A 22,193-nucleotide genomic window follows, 5' to 3' on the forward strand; every position below is an offset into this window, starting at 1 on the left:
CCAAAATCAGATGAAAGTAAGAAAATATATAAGATCATGAAAAGTACTATAATTGAGATTATCATAGCCAGGTATATCCACAACATGGAGACCCATACAGCTTTGAAATTTATTTAACTTTGCATAATTAGAACTCAAAGTTTTAAGAATTAAAATTTTAAATCATGCTGAGCATCATTTTAATTTTTATCACAAATTGCCCTGACAATTAAGTGAAAATCATTTTCTGACCTAAAAATGTATTGCTAATAAGATAAAAATATTTCTATAATTAAAAAAGAAAACTTGAATGATCTGAAGTCCAACTGAACTACACAGAATGACCTCAGCACTGACAAAAGCCCTTATGGGACCCTGCTGTGAATGTAGATGCTATGGTGGGAAGAGCCCCACCTCTCTTCTCTGCTGCCAGGTGAGCATCTGTTTGTGGGTGGACCAAAGACCAATCAAGATCAACACTAAGGTTGAGTCCTGCATAGGCCTGTGGCAACCCAAGAGTAAGGGGAATTAAGATAATAGAGAACATTCCTTACATTCTTTTCTTCAGCATAATTCCACAACTGTATTTCTATTCCACACTTCTGGTTAAATACAAGTTATAAGTCAGGTAGCTTAAAATTTCAAACCTTTCTCCAAACAACTCAAATGTGCTATAGTGAAGAGGAGTGGAGATTTTTCTGTATTGTTATCGTAAGCGTTAAGACACATGGACTCCTCTGGAAGACCCATGGAGCTGACCAAGAGCCCACCTGGACATCCTCCTGAGAAAGGCTGCATTACCTGGCTTTGGAGTAGAGATACCAAATACCACTCAGAATGTCCTCACTTTGTTGTCTAGTCAAGACCTCATGGTCTCTGATAAAAGCTATTAAGGGAAAATTCCTACAAGAAAAAAAACATTGATTTACAGAGAAATTTTTGTGATATACCATGATCACAATGCTGGAGTGATCTGAGCCAAAATGTAGCTCTCAGGACCTAACAACAACTAACAGCCTAACAACTCTTTCCTAGTCCACTGCACACAGCCCCCTGATGGGGCTTTATCTCTATAGGTGTAGAAGCAGTGTTCTTAGAGAAAAAAATTCTTGGTAGCTTGAAACACTCAGAATGTGTGGGTATCTGAAATACCCAGAAATACCCCCAAATAATCTGATTTTTAGCAGCATTTTTTTCACTATCTAGTACTTTGTTGGGATAACTGGGAAAATCTAAATGAGGTCTAAGGATTAGATAAATAGTGATATTTATTTCCATATTTGGATGATTGAATGGTTGTATAGGAGAATATCCTTTTTATATGAAATGCATACCAAAGTACTTGGGAGATGGGATATCAAGTCAGCAAGTTGCTTTCTAATGATTGAAGAAAGTAAAAGTTCTAGGTATTAAGTTTGCAACTTTTTATAATAAAAATTTCTTTAATTTTTACACTTATTTGGTTGCAAATTTTTGCTTATATATGCTTTTAAAAATTACACATACACACACACACACACAATTCCCACAATATGGCCTAAACCTGCTACTCCAGTATTTTTACTTATTATTCCCACTCATAAATCCTGTACTCCCATTTGTCTAGTTTATTGGCTGTTCCCCTAACATAGTCTGCAGACCTTTCCACTGACATGACTTCTTTGTTACTCTGATCCAAGGAACTTTCCCCACAAAAAATCTGCCATCAAATTCTACTCATCCCTGAAGACCAGTTTAAATGGCATTATCTCCATGAAATCTTCTATCAGAGCCTAGTCTGATGCTTCACGTCTAATATGTGTTCAAAATATATCTAGTGAAAAGAATTTAGTCACTTAGGATTGGAACACTTAATGGTAAATTAATAGAAACTGTACATGAGAAATCAGCCCAAAGGTAGATGAACACTTAACTTTTATTCTATGAATAAGAGGTAAAGAATGTATTATTCAGGGTTCCCCAGAGAAACCAATATATAAAGAGGTTATATTTTAATGTATTGTCTCACACAATTATAGAGGTGGAGAAATCCCACAATCTAAGAGATCCAGAAAAGCCTGTGGTGTTCTTTGAAAGAAGGTCTAAGAGTTGGAGGGCCATGGTATAGAATCCAACATGAGTCTTGGGGCATGAAAATGAGGAGTGCTGGGAGGAGTAGATCAATTCCAAGCTCAAAGAGTCAGGTAGAGAGTAAATTCAAACTTCCTCTGCCTTTTTGTTCTATTCAGGCCCTCAGTGGCTTGGAGAGTGCCCACCCACACTGGGGAAGGCCATCTGCTTTACTCAGTCCACTGATTCAAATACTAGCCTCTTGCAGAAATGTCCTCAAAGACACTTGTAGAAATAATCTTTAGCCAGGTATCTGGGCATTGCATGGCCCAATCAAGTTGACACATAAAATTAGCCATTACAAAGAAGAAAGTCAAAAAAGGAGATACAGAGTTATTATCTGCAGGTAAATTTGAGACTGCAATGTCAAGACCCATGGGAAACAACGTAGAAGATGTTCAAATCAGTGTAATTGGCAGTATAGAAACGTAGCCTTGCTATGTTGAAGCACTGGCTAATAAACTAGAAGGCTATTGAAACAAAATAAACTAGAAGCCTATTGAAACAAAAAAATAAATGAAGACATTTTCATGTCAAGCAGTTAAACAAGCAAGACAAGAGCTCTAAATACATAGGTAATGTGTTAAATTTTGTTTGACTTCTTGAAGAAATATGGGGTTGGGCCACTGGCAAAGATTAACGATAATCCTAAAACATTGTGAAGGGTAGAACATCCCCAAAAAATGACATATTCTGGCTATATATTTCCTAAACCACTCTCTTCAGAAAAGACGCTCTAAATTTAAAATATAGTCACGAGTCCCTTAACAACAGGAACACATTCTGAGAAATGTGTTGCTAGGCATTTTTGTAATTTTGTGAACATCCTAGAGTGTACTTATAGAACCTAGATTGTATAGCCTACTGCACTAGGCTAGTTGGTATAGCCTATTACTCCTAGGCTACAAACCCGAACAGCATGTTACTGTACTGAATACTACAGGCAGTTGTAAAACCCTGGTGGGTACTAACATATCTAAACATAGAAACAGTGCAGTAAAAATACAATATAAAAGAAAAAAGTTGTACACACCTATGTAGGGCACTTACTATGAATGGAGCTTGCAGGACTGGAAGTTGCTCTGGGTGAGTCAATGAGCGAGTGGTACATAAAGTAGTTAGGCCATTATCTACTCTACACTACTGTAGACTATAAATATTGCACACTTTGGCTGCACCAAATTTATTTTTAGAAATTGTTCTTTCTTTAATAATTAACCTTAACTTACTGAAACTTTTTTAATTCATAAATTTCTTATTTTTTTAACTTTTTTGACTCATGTAGTAACACTTAAGACACAAAGGCATTGTACAGCTGTAAAAAAAATTCTTTACATCTTTATTCTATAAGATTTTCCTACTTTTAAAATTCTTAATCTTCACTTTTTAAAACATTTCTGTTAAAAACGAAGTCACAAATACAGTATCAGGAACATCAATATCACTATCTCCCATCTCCACATCTTGTCCTAAAGAAGATTTTCACAGCAATAACATGCATGGAGCTGTCACCTCCTGTAACCATAGCTTCCTCTGGAATACCTCGTGAAGGATCTGCCTAAAGCTGCTTTACATTTTACACACACACACACACACACACGTAGGAGTACACTCTAAAGTAACAAGTATAATTACAGTAATTACAGAAACTAATAACTGTTGTTTATTATCATTATCAAATATTATGTACTATATATAATGTATGTGCTACACTTTTATACAACTGGCAGTCCAGGAGGTTTGTTTACACCAGCATTAGCACAGACACATGAATAATGCATGATGCTACTATCAGAGGCATTCAAACCAGAGTGACTCCATCTTGAAAAGGGGATGGGTAAAATGAGGCTGAGACCTTCTGAGTTGCATTCCCAGGAGGTTAGCATTCTTAGTCACAGGATATTTACAGTTATGTCTGTTATATTTTGGGTCTGTTAAGTCCTGGGTGTATCAGGAATTAACAGACCCAGGAAATGTCCTGATATCCCAATATCTTAAGAACATAAGCATTCTTAGTTGAGTAAGTTTCCCTTTAAAGATAATAATATAGATTATTGAGTAAGACAGCAGTTATACACCGATTAACAATTTTTTGTCACAGCTCTTGTAGTAGAGCACATCTCTTCCATGATACTTTATTTTCTTAGCTTATGTGTAAACAACCATTTTACCTAATGCAGACGTGTTCCTCCTCTTGTTTCTGGGAATGCCCTGCTCTGTCTATGGAGTAGCTATTCTTTCATTCCTTTGCTTTCTTATTAAATTTGCCTTACTTTGCTCTGTGAACTCACTCCAAATTCTTTTCTTGCACAAGATCCAAAAACCGCCTCTTAGGGTCTGGAAAGGGGCTTCTTTCCTGTCACACTAGTATGTCACTAGGCGACAGGAATTTTCAGCATCATTATAACCTTATGGTATCACCATTGTTTATACAGCCCAACATTGACCAACAGTCATTGTACAACACATGACTATATATGTATTAGTCATAGCTATGAAAGACCAAACATATAACTGCTAAAAAGACAAAGCATTCCAGTTTCTCCTTCAATTTCCTGTCAAATAAAACCTAGAAGGCAATGATGGTAATTCCTATATATCCAGAGTATTTCATCAGAGGGCTACAATGAATTGAGCAGACATTACAGACTGTTACATTAATATGAATTCTACATTTTAAGAGGACTTTCTCCAAAGATGGGAAGAAGAAAAATGGTTTCTGTTTCTGAAGAAAAATATTGGAATTATGCCAATTTTCAAGAATCAGCAGTTTGGCAAATGAAGATCTCACAAAACAAAAAGAAACAATTTTGTAATGAAAGTTGCCAGAGTACAACATCTGTCACTTCACCCTTAACCTTAAACTGTTTTTCTGTATGACATTTTAGGTGGTTTGATATTTCTATTAAGCTGTGGAATGCCTGCTTCTCAATACTTTCATTTCACTAACAAGTTCACTTATAATACCAAAGAAACAAATCTGGCAGGGTCTTTACAAAGAAATCCATTTTTATAAAGATTTCCTGAGTAAAACATACTGATCTCAAAAATGCTTGGAACATCTCACTTTATTCATACCAACATGTTACCCTGTTTCTCCCACAGACAGATACACTAGATGTCTTTTTCTTTCTCACAGCAGTCTCCTGAGTCTAAGGTACCTTGAGTAGAAGACCCTAAGGATACTTTCTGACCCTGAAATTCAGTCATCTATGAATGCAAAAGGTCTCTGAAGTGATAAATTAGAATTAACATTGTAGGTTTCAAGTCCCTTTAGCTTTCTCCTTTTCAAAGCTGAAAATTAAACTCATTAGGCAAAAAGAAATCATGAGGCCATTTTTTGCAAATTATGGTTCCCTTGGGGTGCTTTTCTAAGGACAAATTAAAGGATAAGAGGCTCATTTGCACTCTAGGAATAAATAATAATGGCTTATAATGACCATGACAATAAGCACCAGCCTATGCAGTCCAGGGCCTACAATAAATCAAAGTGGATCTAATATGTAACAGGCCATGGTCCTAACAGGAAGTTGGCAGAGGGCCTAATGAGAAAGGCAATGATTTCTGTCATGCCTTTCCATTAATTTGTGGTTTGCTTTTTGTGGGTATTGATCTGTAGGTGACCTTTAAGAAATGTCTCTTCCAGGCATGGTTGGTTTCTCTTAGCTCTTGATTTGGAGATCACTAGATGTTACTGAGGAAGACCAAGACGAGAAAAATATATGTGAAATATGTAAAGAAGGTCTAAGCAAATATTCAGTCTATTTCACTCTATTTGATTGAGTTGCTAAGCCTAAGATATTAATAGTTGTCAAGAGGGTTATTTGGGAACACCCAGCAAATTGTAGTAAATCTCTTTCTTCATAAAATATTTCCTGAACTGAATTCTGTGTGGAATAGTAGAAACACTTTACACTTACAAAGTCGATGATACCACAGCATCTTCTCAAATTGTTCCGTAAAATGATACTATCATTCTTTCATCCGTAAATGTAATATTCTAGAGCCAGCTGTGAATATGATAGAGACAGGAGGCAACCAAGGTCCCTCTCCCCCATTCTCCCAAGTTAAAACCTGCCTTCAAGCCTAAAACAGCCTGAAAGCTTAAAAAGCAGACTGCCAGTCCCAGAAGAAAGCTGCCGTCCTCCCCCAACAATTCTTTCTGTATAACTCCCACCTGCGCACTGAGAGGCCGGGGTGGGGCCTCCGGAAGTTCGTGCAGTTTGCAGGAAGGAGGAGCCTGGCCTAGCCTTTCCTATTCCTGGGTGGTGAACTGGAATTCAATCTGTGAGATGGTGGCTTGTTAACGGGAACTCCTCTCGCTTTGCTGAGTTTTTTTCCCTTTCGCCCAATAAATTTTGTTCCTCTTCACCCTTCAAAGTGTCTGCAAGCCTAATTTTTCCTGATCGTGTCGCAAAAACCCAGTTTTTCTCCTACAACATCTATACAAATAAGCTCATAAATCATGTGGCTTCCACTGGTCTTTTAAAAAAAGAGCAAATTATCTTGAGAGTAAATGTTAGCATTTTAAACAACCAAAACTAGTATCAAAAAGTAGTTGTTTGGTTAAGACAAGCTATATGTTCTATAAAGTAATGATTGATTTTGTCACTTTGGGAGAAATTTTTCAAAAGAATTGATCCCTTGGTATGTAAATACTAAGTTCAAAAGAAAAAAACATGGTCTAAAATTCAACAAAGCTGAGTAGCACTGTGTTGAATTTTACTGTATTTTCAATTATTTAAAAATTCTTATTTTTAGTTACTATCAATAAAATTTGTTGACAGTAAATAGTATAGTGTAGCAAGTGTTTCAAAGTTAATGAGAATTATTAATGGTAATTTTTATCACATACTCTCCCTACAATGCTAGATTAATAACTAAATAGGGAGATTACCCACAGCGTGGCTGCCAGAAAAAATTATATAAACTAATTAACAGAAAACCTTGGAGGAAACTGGTATAAAATCCTGATAAAAGAGGGGAAAGAAGATGCCACAAAAGAAAAAATAGGCAGATTCTTCTACATATTATTGTTTCTTTATAATAAATATATCATAACCAAAATAAGTAAAAGGCTAATAAAATATTTTCAGAAAAAGACATAAATTGAAAAGATAAAATGTGAGCATATGTAAGAAAAAATTAGTAAACAAAAAATGAAAAAATTGAATAAAATTTTCATTAAAATTTGGAAAACACTATACCTAATAAATATACACAGTGAAAAATGAGGTAATAGTTTATGCTGGTAATGTCTATATGTACATTGATATCACTTTAGAAATCATTTTTACTCTGGGTTCCAAAAATTATATGGTTGTTAGTCTTCTTTGATGCAGTAATCTCACACCAGGGAATTTTCCTAAGGATTATCTGAAAGAACTAATATTTCTATTTATTGCAGAATTGCTTAGAAAAAAAAAAGAAACCTGGCTACTTGGCAATAAGAAATGATTAATTAAATTCAAGCCTGTCAATTCGATGAACTATTACTGGGCAATAACAAAACCGTTATTTATGAGACTTCTGTAGCAACAGTGGATAAATATTAAGTGCAAAAAACTGTCAAAAACTTTACGTAACTGCCAAGAATAAAAAAGAATATAGAAAAAAGTTTTGACTGGAAATACTGTGAATGCTGTTATCTAATTTTTTGCTACATTTTTATTCTAGCTGAAATTTACAGGTAAAGACAGTAGAGTAAAAGCTTGCTCAAGATTCTATTGGAATTCAATGATTTCAAAATCATGAAATATAAGTTCTTGTATTTGAAATTGCATTGTACATTTTTCCAAAAACAACATTCTTCAATTATAAGTGTGCTGTAAAATAATATTCAATAAAATATTTGACCAGTGCAGTTAACTGAGACAGACAAGATTTGACAGGACATTTTACTAAACTAATTGATACTGTTTTGGATTCCAGAACTAGGAGTTAAGGTCTGGCACAGGTCGAAGGCAACACGGACGAAACTACAGCTGTTCTAAATAGAAATTATCTCTAAGTTGTTAGGAGAAAGTGAAACTGACACCAGAACTCTCCTCTATATCCTTTATAATTTACATATATGGTTATATGAAAAAATTGCCACGGGAATTTTATTAGAATGCAAGCTCAGTCTGCCTGCAGAATGCTTTGGCTGCTTCCTTAAAACACTGAGTCAATTAGAGCAGGGGTCAAAAGCTAAGGGTCTAGGGGAAATCTGGCTTACAGATTTTTGTGTGGAAATAGCTTTGGTAAAGTTCGAACTGAAATAATTTATGGTGGAGTTAGCAGTCTAGACCAATTCAGACATTCAGGCTACTTGCCTGGATCCCAGAGGCATTTGAGCTGATGATGTATATATTAGAACATTTGGGACTCAAAACTGGTGGAGAAATGACTGTGATTTGAGAAGTCTTCTGAGTGGACCCATATGGGAACCCCCCAGAGCTCCCTTAATTTGTTGATAGCTCAATTTTTCTAGGAGGCCTAGGGCTGTGGCAACTGAATTTGATTTCTTCAAGGTATGTGGTTGCAGAGGTGGAGAGATAGGATCCTCTCACCCCTGCATTTTCTTATCTTAGTCTCAGGGGTTGAGATATTTTGCAGCTGTTGTCTCGGGATCAAACCATCAGTGTAAGGCTGGAATCAGTCAGCCTTCAGTAAGTTGAGAAAGCACTAGGAGGCCCTTATCTTCTTTCTGTGTCTCCTAGTGAGAAAGGCAGATCTCAGCGACCCTTAACTGACTATTAGATGTAATATTCTAATGTAATGATGTTGGCATTATTGATAGTATATGGAGAGTCTTATGCTCCCGTATAAAAGAAAATTACTATCATTTGGAGCATATTGCAATTAGTCATGCATTTCACATAACACCTTTCACCTGAGAATCTCAGCAGTGTATAGAAATTAGCTGGTTTACCTTTAATGAATGATATATTTTTAATTCTTAGAGCTTTCAGATGGTATATAAAAATCGTAACTGGAATTCCAAGGTGTGAAAGAAAAAGAATAGTAAAAACAAATAAAATACATTGTCTTTTCAGGAGGGTTGAATATGTCCAATAGGAAGAAACCTTGCATGTAACAGATAAAGGCATCAGGGTGACTTGATTATGAAAAAGCATGTTTCCCCCTCTAGCATTTTTCACGATTAGATTCAAATAATAGTTAAACATTTCTCCTTTGTACCAAGAGCGTCTATTACTCAGACATCTTTAACTTTTAGTGACATCTACTGTACAAAGGGGAAAATGCTGTGGAGTCATTCTAGGAGTGATTGAGCTGCTCAGAGAGTATCTAGATGTTATTTCTTTTTCTTTTTTTGTATTTACAATACTATAACTTTTTTGATATTATATATATCAAATATATAAATAGTCCTCATTTTGAAAAGTAAGGATATTTGGGGCAATCCAAGATGGCCAAATAGGAACCGCTCCGGAGTGCAGTTCCCAGAAAGAACAACACAGAGGGTGAGTGCTCACCGCATTTCCAAACAAGTTCTCACTGCCCACAGACCAGGAGATTCCCAGACCGAAAAGTGCCATGAGTTTTCAGCATGGCTGGTGCCATGGGTAGGCACACAGGGGCTCACACAAATCTGGGCGGCCATTTCAACTGGACCAAGCGGACATAATAGACATCTACAGAAATCTCCACCCCAAATCCACAGAATATACGTTCTTCTCAGCACCACATCACACCTGCTCAGAAATTGACCACATAATCGGAAGTAAATCACTCCTCAGCAAATGCAAAAAAATGGAAATCATAAGAAACAGTCTCTCAGAACGCAGGGCAATCAAATTAGAACTCAGAATTAAGAAACTAACTCAGAACCGCACAACTTCATAAAAATTGAACAACCTAAAATCCAATAAAAAATTAAAAAAAAAACTATTTCTTAAGTTATAAAACTAATATCTGCTCTTTATTTTCATTCAAGTGTAGTAATAAAGTAAGTATTTTTCTCTTTCCCCAACCTCTACATTCTACTTAAGGGTAACTACTACTATGTCTCACAGCTATTCTGCTGGAAATGTTAATACATATTCTTATATACATACTTTTATAAATATGGCTCATTTATACTATTCTATAATCTGTTTTACTTAACAATATATCTTGGAGATCTTTCCATATTATCACATTGATTTACCTTATTTTTTAATGCTACATAGTGTTCAACTGTATGTATGTATATTACTTACCTACTTACTTACATGAAAACCTTTTAAGTATTGAAAAAAGATCTTGAAACTGTAACGTTGATAACAATGATGTAATCTGTGTCTGAATAAGATATTCTATGACCAATTTCTTTCTCAAACTGTAATAAACACATACTATGAAATATTTGTTCTTGAAAAAAAAAATTGAACAACCTGCTCCTGAATGTCGACTGGATAAAAGATGAAATGAAGGCAGAAATAAAGATGTTTTTTGAAACCAATGAGAATGAAGATATAATGTATCAGAATCTCTGGGACACATTTAAAGCAGTCTAGAGAGAAATTTATAGCAATAAATGCCCACATAAGAAGCAAGGAAAGATCTAAAATCGACACCCTATCATCCAAATTGAAAGAGCTAGAGGAGGAAGATAAAAAAAACTCCAAAGCTAGCAGAAGACAAGAAATAACTAAGATCAGGGCAGAACTGAAGAAGATAGAGATACAAAAAGCCCTTCAAAAATCAATAAATCTAGGAGCCGGTTTATTGAAAAAATCAACAAAATAGACTGTTAGCCTGATTAACAAAAAAGAAAAGGGAGAAGAATTAAATAGATGCAATAAAAAATAAAAAAGGGGTTATAACCACTGATTCCACAGAAATACAAACTACCACCAGAGATTACTATAAACAACTCTATGTGCATAAACCAGTAAACCTGGAAGAAATGGATAAATTGCTGAACACTTGCACCTTCACAAGCCTAAACCAGGAAGAAGTTGAAACCTTGAACAGACCAATAACAAGGGCTGAAGTTGAGGCAGCAATTAATAGCCTACCAACCAAAAAAAGTCCAGATTCAGACAGGTTCAGAGCTGAATTCTACCAGACATACAAAGAGGAGCTGGTACCATTCCTTCTAAAACTATTCTAAGCAATACAAAAAGAGAGAATCCTTCCCAGATCATTTTATGAGACCAACATTATCCTGATACCAAAACCTGGCAGGGATTCAACAAGAAAAGAAAACTTCAGGCCAATATTCATGATGAACATAGATGCAAAAACCTTCAATAAAATATTGGCAAACCAATTGCAACAGCACATCAAAAAGTTTATCCCATCACAATCAAGTAGGCTTCATCCCGGGGAAGCAAGGCTGGTTCAACATATGCAAATCTATAAATGTAATCCACCACATAAACAGAACCAAAGACAAAAACCATATGATTATCTCAATAGATGCAGATAAGGCCTTCAACAAAATTTAACGGCCCTTTATGCTAAAAGCTCTCAATAAACTAGGTATAGAAGGAATGTATCTCAAAATAATATGCCCATCATGCTGAATGGGCAACAACTGGAAGCATTCCCTTTGAAATCCAGCATTAGACAAAGATGCCCTCTCTCACCACTTCTATTCAATATAGTACTGGAAGTTCTAGTCAGTGCATTTAGGTAAAAAAAAAAATTAATAAAGGGTATTCAATCAGGAAAGGAGGAAGTCAAATTGTTTCTATCTGCAGATGACATGATTGTATATTTAGAAGACCCTATCATCTCAGCCCAAAATCTCCTGAAACTGATAAGCAACTTCAGCAAAGTCTCAGGATACAAAAATCAATGTGCAGAAATCACAAGCATTTTTATACACCAATAACAGACTTAAAGAGAGCCAAATAATGAGCAAACTCCCATTCACAATTGCTACAGAGAGAATAAAACACCTAGGAATACAACTAACAAAAGAGGTAAAGGACCTCTTCAAGGAAAACTACAAACACTGCTCAAGGAAATAAGAGAGGACACAAACAGATGGAGAAACATTCCATGCTCGTGGTTAAAAAGAATCAATATTGTGAAAATGGCCACACTGTCCAAAGTAATTTATAGATTCAATGCTATCCCCATCAAGCTACCAATGACCTTCTTCACAGAACTGGAAAAAAAACACCTCAAACTTCATATGGAACCAAAAGAGAGCCCGCATAGCCACGACAATCCTAAGCAAAAAGAACAAAGCATAGATAGCATAGATGATGTCTCCATGCTACCTGATTTCAAATTATACTACAAGGCTACAGTAATCAAAACAGCATGGCACTGGTACCAAAACAGAGATATAGAACAATGGAACAGAACAGAGGCCTTGGAGGCAACACCACACATCTACAACCATCTGATCTTTGATAAACCTAACAAAAACAAGCAGTGTGGAAAGGATTTCCTGTTTAATAAATGGTGTTGGGAAAACTGGCTAGCCATGTGCAGAAAGCAGAAACTGGACCCCTTCCTGACACCTTACACTAAAATTAACTCCAGATGGATTAAAGACTTAAATATAAGACCTAACAGCATAAAAACCCTAGAAGAAAACCTAGACAAAACCATTCAGGACATAGGCATAGGCAAGGACTTCATGACTAAAACACCAAAAGCATTGTTAACAAAAGCCAAGATAGACAAATAGGACCTAATTAAACTCCAGAGCTTCTGTACAGCAAAAGAAACAATCATTAGAGTGAACCAGCAACCAACAGAATGGGAAAAAAATTTTGCAAACTATCTATCTGACAAAGGGCTAATATCCAGAATCTACAAAGAACTAAAACAGATTTACAAGAAAAAACAAACAAACACATCCAAAAGTGGGTGAATGATATGAACAGACACTTTTCAAAAGAAGACATATATGAGGTCAACAAACATATAAAAAATGCACATCATCACTGATTATTAGAGAAATGCAAATCAAAACCACATTGAGATACCACCTCAAGCCAGTTAGAATGGTGATCATTAAAACAGCTGGAGACAACAGATGCTGGAGAGGATGTGAAGAAACAGGATCATTCTTACACTGTTGGTGGGAGTGTAAACTAGTTCAACCATTGTGGAAGACAGTGTGGTGCTTCCTCAAAGATCTAGAAATAGAAATTCCATTTGACCCAGCAGTCCCATTTATATACCCAAAAGATTATAAATCATTCTGTTATATAGATACATGCACACGTATGTTCATAGCAGCACTGTTTACCATAGCAAAGACTTGGAACCAACCCAAATGCCCATTGATGATAGACTGGACAGGGAAAATGTGGCACATATACACCATGGACTACTATAAAGCCATAAAAAACAGTGAATGTGTGTCCTTTGAGGGACATGGATGAATCTGGAAAGCATAATTCTCAGCAAACTGACACAAGAACAGAAAATCAAACTCCACATGTTCTTACTCACAGGCAGATGTTGAGCAATGAAGACACAGGGAGGGGAGCATCACACACTGGGGTCTGTTGGGAGGGCCAAGAGGGGGCAGAACAGGGGTGGGGAGGTCTGGGAAGGGATAACATGAGGAGAAATGCCAGTTGTAAGTGATGGGGGAATGGAGGAAGTAAACCACATTGCCATGTGTGTACCTATGCAGCAATCCTGCATGATCTACACATGTACACCAGAACCTAAAGTACAATTTAAAAATAAAAAAAGTAAGGATATTTAAATAATTTCCATATGCATTGTGTCATAGGAATATTGACCTGAACTGGGAAATCCTAACTTAATTTTCTGGCAAATAATTTAAATACTACATTTCAATTTAATAATTTTGCTAAAATTCTGGTCTAATATTAGGAATGATATTAAAGTTGCATATTTAAGGACATTCTTTTATATTTAAAGACAACTACTTCTGGGGCTGATTAAAATGTTATCAATATTATAATAGTAACATTTACAATGGAACTTGAATTTGAAAGGAAATTGAAGCTCTTAGTAGGTTGTCAACTTTACTTTCCAATTCCTATTCTAGCTGTAAAAAATAAGCACAATTAGCTGGTATGCACCAAGAAATAGGCATCATTTACAAACACTCCTAATTATGCTCTACCTCAGTCCTTTGGCTCTGTTGCCCACATGATAGTTTGGAAAACATTTACATACTTCATTTCATAGCTCATGATTATAACTAGGAAATTCTCTGAGGCATATGGTAAGTCAACAACAGAGCAAACCATTTTTAATTGAGTATTCATTATTTGCAGGTATTCTGCAAGACATTTTTACCAATGTAATGTGATAAAATCATCTAGCTTCAAAGAAAAGTTCAAAATAGGAATATTTCAAATTCCATAAAACAGTCTAGTGTTACCCACATCTGTTAACAGGTGATAAGATACTTCCCCCTCCAGTTCTTAAAAAACAAACAGTGTTTTCTAATTCTGTGAAGAATGCATTGGTAGTTTGATAGGAATAGCAAAGACATGGAATCAACCTAAATGCTTATCCACGGTACACTGGATAAAGAAAATGTGGTACATATACTCAATGGAATACTATGGAGCCATTGAAAAGAATGAGATTATATCCTTTACAGCATCATGGATGGAGTCAGAGGCCATTATCATAAGTGAACTAACACAGGAACAGAAAACCAAATATCACAGGTTTTCACTTATAAGTGGGAGCTAAACATTGATAAAACATTGCACGGAAAAAGGAAACCATGGACACTGGGGCCTGCCTGAGGATGGAGAGTGAGAGGATGGAGAGGATCAAAAAAACTACCTATTGGGTACTATACTTATTACCTGGGTGAAAACATAATCTGTATACCAAAACTCCAAGACACACAAAACACCTATATGCATGTATCCCTGAATCTAAAATACAACTTCAAAAATAAATAAAAATGCTTATTCTTCTAATCTATGCATTGTAATCTTGTAGAAAGACAGTCATTTCAAAGTTTATGGTAGGAGAAAAACCATATATGGTTGAAATAACCAAAACTAGAGTCTCGTGCAATGTTACATGAACAGATTAAACTATTAAGCAATTCCTTTCCTATTGTGACTTCCTTTTCGGTTCTCAATATCCTTTTATTTAAATGACCCTGAGACCAAATAACATGCTTGAAAAGAATAACCCATATTAATAAATACATATATACACACCTGATTATTTTTATAATTATGTGATTCAGTAATTACATATTTAATAAATATGCAATCATAATTATATACGGTGATTAATCTTAATTATTCTGTGAATATTTATCAGCAAGGTTGGCCTGCCTATGAACAATAAAATATATGCTGTCTCTTAAGGGTTTACAGCCTAGTAAAAGGATGTGTCAACAGTTGAAACACAAACAGAATGCATTAAGTGACCAGACGAGATATATAGCATGAATTTAGGATTTAAAAAGCAAGAGCACTTCCAGTTGAGGGAATCAGAGGAAAATGTGTAGACAAACTGACCCATTTTGTGAACTATGAGGGGTGTGTTTGTTTTCAAAGTCCTAGTATAGGTAATCCAGGTAAAGAGAAATTCAAAAGCCATGCCACTATGGCAGCAGGAAGGCACAGCAGACAACTGCGGCCCATAGGTCTACACACTGACTATGAAAAAAGTGACTGGTAAACAAACAGAGGTTGGGCCATCTTATAAAGAGCATTGAATTCTAAACTAAGGAGACTGACCCTTTTTGCCAGGAAAATTGAGTTGCTTATTTCAGATCCTTAGATCATGGTAGAGAAGTATTTTCATATCTGCCTCTCAAGTCAAATTCCTTTTATCATCCCAGTACTTTGGGAGGCCGAGGTGGGTGGATCACAAGGTCAAGGGATGGAGACCATCCTGGTCAACATGGTGAAATCCCATCCTACTAAAAATACAAAAATATTAGCTGGGCATGATGGCATGTGCCTGTAATCCCAGCTACTCAGGAGGCTGAGGCGGGAGAATTGCCTGAACCCAGGAGGCGGAGGTTGCGGTGAGCCAAGATCACATCATTGCACTCCAGCCTGGGTAACAAGAGCTAAACTCCGTCTCAAAAAAAAAAAAAAAAAAAAAAAATTCTTTTAGCATCTACTCAGAGCTACTTTCCTGGGTTGGATTTACCTTAGCCTCTTTCTTCTCATCCTGTTGATTTTCTACTGGCCTTAAATTAAGGATTTTGGGAGAGTTATTTGCTATCAGTCTTTTACACTGGATCAATTTACACTTTGGATTCTGAAAAATAATTGTTTTCTCCAATTTCTCTTAATATTACAAATTATAGACCAGTTATCCCCAACCTTTTTGGCACCAGGGACTGGTCTCATGGGAGACAGTTTTTCCACAGGCCAGCGGGGATGGTTTGAAGATGAAACTGATCCACCCCAGATCCTCAGGCATTAGGTTCTCATAAGGAGTGTGTCACCTAGACCCTCACATGCACAGCTCACCATAGGGTTCACTCTTCCATGAGAATCTAATGCCAAGGCTGATCTGACAGGAGACAGAGCTCAGGCTGGTAATGCTCACTCACCTACCACTCACCTCTTGCTGTGATACCCAGTTCCTAACAGGTCACAAACTGGTACCAGTGCATAGCCTGGGAATCAGGGACCCCTGTTAGACAACCAGGATTTTGCCCTCAGAAATTACTTCTTATACTTATTATCAATTTTTAAATACTTTACATTTCCTCCCCAAATACATTTCATCATATTCAGTCCTTGGATTTCCCTCAGCACTTGCTGTAAGTAAAGGAGTATCCTGGGAATCCATCCGTCATTTCCGCTGACTATAAAAATTGGGAAATAATAGCATAGAAAAAGGCAAAAAGGTAGGAGGAAACTTGACCCAGACTTAGTCACTCTCACCCACCCTCGAAAAACTCTGAGTCACTTCCCCTAAAGTTTGAAATAGTCCTTTCTGTGACCTGTCAATAAAATACATAAGCAACAGTTTTGAAATGCATAATACATAAGCCCCAAAATATTCAAAGCTAATTAAATTCAGTTGATAATTCAACTGTAAATAATAAATACACATGCTACTTGAGATTCTGCCTAGAATTTAATTTTCATCCTAATTCTAGCAATAACTAACCGTTTTTCCACTATATCAAGTTTTTGGTTTTAAACACTAGCTTAAACAAACACAATCTTCAAGTTTCAGTCTATGAGTTTATAAATTTTTAAAATCATTTCTCATTATTCTACTAACCTCAGCTTCTTGTAGAATTAAATCACCATATCTTCTTTTTAGTTCATGGTCTCAAGAAAGATAGGACAATTTCAACTAGTAAAGGAATGATGAAGATTTTTCACATTTGGGGTCTGTACAAGTCTACAGTAAGTAGGTAAAATGACCATGAAGAAGTCACAGTTCTCTCCATAATTTCAGCTTGGTCCACTTGCTCTGAACTGGTGTTCCCACCTGCTGTACTCTCCCTCAGGTAGCACTGTCAGGACTGCCATCTACTGACAGAGTTGGCTGCACCTAAGTAAGATGGTTTAAAAAGAGTGGCCATGTCATTTGTTGACCAATCAGGACAGCTTTGAGAGTGAAAAATATTTTTTTACATAGTGCTCCTCAACAAAAAGTTAAATTTTTTATAAAAAGAAAAATACATATCTGTACAACTGAAAATGTTTAAAACTTCTTTACATTCATTTTATTTTCTGAACCTTAAAAGATAATATAAGTAGAATAAATATTATTGGTACATATTCATCTTCTTAAACAATTTTTTGGTGATATCTGTCCCTAATACGATGTTACTAAAATTTTTCTGAAAAGTATATTTTTTAAATATTATTTTATATTTTTAAATTTAAATGCTTTCCTGAAATCATTTGATTTAATATAAAAATGATATATTTTCATTTAAATTTATCATCTTATTCAGTGCTTTCTATTTTTCTTGCCTATTTTATATTCCCTGTCTCTTCATTCTTGCTCTTTTCCTTTTTTTTTTTTTCCCAACTTTTAAGTTCCAGGGTACATGTGCAGGATGTGCAGGTTTGTTACATAGGTAAACATGTGCCATGGTGGTCTGCTGCAGCTATCAACCCATCACCTAGGTAATAAGTCCGGCATCCATTGGCTAGTCTTTTTTTTTTTTTTTTTCATTTTAGGTTTTGGGGTACACGTGCAGAACGTGCAAGATAGTTGCATAGGTACACACATGGCAGTGTGTTCTGCTGCCTTCCTCCCCTTCGCCCACATTTGGCATTTCTCCCCAGGCTATCCCTCCCCAGCTCCCCCGCCCTGCTGTCCCTCCCCCATCCCCCCAATAGACCCCAGTGTGTAGTACTCCCTTCCCTGTGTCCATGTGTTCTCATAGTTCATCACCCGCCTATGAGTGAGAATATGCAGTATTTCATTTTCTGTTCTTGTGTCAATTTGCTGAGAATGATGTTCTCCAGATTCATCCATGTCCCTACAAAGGACACAAACTCATCATTTTTGATGGCTGCATAATATTCCATGGTGTATATGTGCCACATTTTCCCAGTCCAGTCTGTCATCGATGGGCATTTGGGTTGGTTCCAGGTCTTTGCTACTGTAAACAGTGCTGCAATGAACATTCGTGTGCATGTGTCCTTATAGTAGAATGATTTATAGTCTTTTGGATATATACCCAGTAATGGGATTGCTGCGTCAAATGGAATTTCTATTTCTAAGGCCTAGAGGAATCGCTACACTGTCTTCCACAATGGTTGAACTAATTTACACTCCCACCAGCAGTGTAAAAGTGTTCCTATTTCTCCACATCCTCTCCAGCATCTGTTGTCTCCAGATTTTTTAATGATCGCCATTCTAACTGGCGTGAGATGGTATCTCAATGTGGTTTTGATTTGCATCTCTCTAGTGACCAGTGATGAACATTTTTTCATATGTTTGTTGGCCTCATGTATGTCTTCTTTTGTAAAGTGTCTGTTCATATCCTTTGCCCATTTTTGAATGGGCTTGTTTGTTTTTTCTTGTAAATCTGTTTGAGTTCTTTGTAAATTCTGGATATCAGCCCTTTGTCAGATGGGTAAACTGCAAACATTTTTTCCCATTCTGTTGGTTGCCGATTCACTCTAGTGACTGTTTCTTTTGTCGTGCAGAAGCTGTGGAGTTTCATTAGGTCCTATTTGTATATTTTGGCTTCTGTTGCCAATGCTTTTGGTGTTTTGGTCATGAAGTCCTTGCCTACTCCTATGTCCTGAATAGTTTGCCTAGATTTTCTTCTAGGGTTTTTATGGTGCCAGGTCTTATGTTTAAGTCTTTAATCCATCTGGAGTTAATTTTAGTGTAAGGTGTCAGGAAGGGGTCCAGTTTCTGCTTTCTGCACATGGCTAGCCAGTTTTTCCAACACCATTTATTAAACAGGGAATCCTTTCCCCATTGCTTGTTTTTGTCAGGTTTATCAAAGATTCTATGCTTGTAGATATGCTGTGTTGCCTCCGATGCCTGTGTTTTGTTCCATTGGTCTATATCTCTGTTTTGGTACCAGTACCATGCTATTTTGATTACTGTAGCCTTGTAGTATAGTTTGAAGTCCAGTAGTGTGATGCCTCCTGCTGTGTTCTTTTTGCTTAGAATTTACTTGGTTATGTGGGCTCTCTTTTGGTTCCATATGAAGTTCATGGTGGTTTTTTCCAGTTCTGTGAAGAAAGTCAATGGTAGCTTGATGCGGATAGCTTTGATTCTGTAAATTACTTTGGGCAGTATAGCCATTTTCACGATATTGATTCTTCCTAACCATGAACATGGAATGTTTCTCCATCTGTTTGTGTCCTCTCTTATTTCGTTGAGCAGTGGTTTGTAGTTCTCCTTGAAGAGGTCCCTTACGTTCCTTGTAAGTTGTATTCCTAGGTATTTTATTCTTTTTGTAGCAATTGTGAATGGCAGTTTGTTCTTGATTTGGCTCTACTTAAGTCTGTTATTGGTGTAGAGGAATGCTTGTGATTTTTGCACATTGATTTTATATCCTGAGACTTTGCTGAAGTTGCTTATCAGTTTCAGGAGTTTTTGGACTGAGGCGATGGGGTCTTCTAGGTATACTATCATGTCGTCTGCAAATAGAGACAATTTGGCTTTCACCTTTCCTATTTCAATACTCTTTATTTCTTTTTCTTGCCTGATTGCTCTGGCTAGAACTTCCAGTACTATATTGAATAGGAGTGGTGAAAGAGGGCATCCTTGTCTAGTGCCGGATTTCCAAGGGAATGCTTCCAGTTTTTGCCCATTCAGTATGATATTGGCTGTTGGTTTGTTATAAATAGCTTTTATTATTTTGAGGTATGTTCCATCAATACTGAGTTTACTGAGGGTTTTTAGCATAAAGGGCCGTTGAATATTGTCAAATGCCTTCTCTGCGTCAATTGAGATAATCATGTGGTTTTTGTTTTTGGTTCTGTTTATGTGATGAATTACGTTTATAGACTTGCGTATGTTGGACTAGCCTTGCATCCCCAGGATGAATCCTACTTGATCATGATGGATAAGTTTTTTGATGTGCTGTTGCAATCGACTTGCCAGTATTTTATGGAAGATTTTTGCCTCTATGTTCATCATAGATATTGGCCTGAAGTTCTCTTTTCTTTGTTGGGTCTCCACCGGGTTTTGGTATCAGGATGATATTGGTCTCATAAAATGATTTGGGAAGGATTCCCTCTTTTTGGATTATTTGGAATAGTTTCAGAAGGAATGGTACCAGCTCCTGTTTGTGTGTCTGGTAGAATTCAGTGGTGAACTCATCTGGACCTGAGCTTTTTTTGTGTGGTAGGCTCTTAATTGCTGTCTCAACTTCAGACCTTGTTATTGGTCTATTCACAATTTCGGCTTCCTCCTTGTTTAGGCTTGGGAGGACACAGGTGTCCAGAAATTTATCCATTTCTTCCAGGTTTACTAGTTTATGTGCATAGAGTTGTTTGTAATATTCTCTGATGATGTTTTGAATTTCTGTGGAATCTGTGGTGATTTCCCCTTTATTGTTTTTTATTGCATCTATTTGGTTGTTCTCTCTTTTCTTTTTTATCAGTCTGGCTAGTGGTCTGTCTATTTCATTGATCTTTTAAAAAAAACAGCTCTTGAATTTATTGAATTTTTGAAGGGATTTTCTTGTCTCTATCTCCTCAGTTCTGCTCTGATCTTAGTTATTTCTTGTCTTCTGCTATGTTTTGAGTGTTTTTGATCTTGCTCCTCTAGCTCTTTCAATTTTGATGATAGGGTGTCAATTTTGGATCTCTCCAGTCTTCTCATATGGGCACTTATTGCATATATTTTCCTCTGGAGACTGCTTTAAATGTGTTCCCAAGATTCTGGTATGTTGTGTCTTTGTTCTCGTTGGTTTTGAAAAACTTCTTTATTTCTGCCTTCATTTCATTGTTCACCCAGTCAACATTCAAGAGCCAGTTGTTCAGTTTCCATGAAGCTGTGCAGTTCTGAGTCAGTTTCTGTATTCTGAGTTCTAACTTGATTGCACTATCGTCTGAGAGACTTTTTGTTATTATGTCAGTTGTTCTGCATTTGCTGAGGAGTGCTTTGCTTCCAATTATGTGGTCAATTTTAGAGTAGGTGTGATGTAGTGCTGAGAAGAATGTATATTCTGTGGATTTGGGGTGGAGAGTTCTGTAAATATCTATCAGGCTTGCTTGTTCCAGGTCTGAGTTCAAGCCCTGGATATTCTCGTTAATTTTCTGTCTGGTTTATCCGTCTAATATTGACAGTGGAGTGCTAAAGTCTCCCCCTATTATTGTGTGGGAGGCTAAGTCTCTTTGTAAGTCATTAAGAACTTGCCATATATATCTGGGTGCTCCTGTATTGGGTCCATATATATTTAGGATCATTAGCTCTTCTTGTTGTATCGATTCTTTTACCATTATGTAATGACATTCTTTGTCTCTTTTGATCTTTGTCGCTTTAAAGTCTATTTTACCTGAGACGAGAATTGCAACTCCTGCTTTTCTTTTTTCTCTCTCCATTTCCTTGGTAAATCTTCCTCCATCCCTTTATTTTGAGCCTTTGTGTATTTTTGCATGTGAGATGGGTTTCCTGGATACAGCACACTGATGGGTTTTGGCTTTTTATCCAATTTGCCAGTCTGTGTCTTTTGATTGGTGCATTTAGCCCATTTACATTTAGGGTTAATATTGCTATGTGTGAATTTG

Source organism: Callithrix jacchus, chromosome 3, assembly GCF_049354715.1.
Source record: "Callithrix jacchus isolate 240 chromosome 3, calJac240_pri, whole genome shotgun sequence".
In the NCBI taxonomy this organism is placed as follows: domain Eukaryota; kingdom Metazoa; phylum Chordata; class Mammalia; order Primates; family Cebidae; genus Callithrix; species Callithrix jacchus.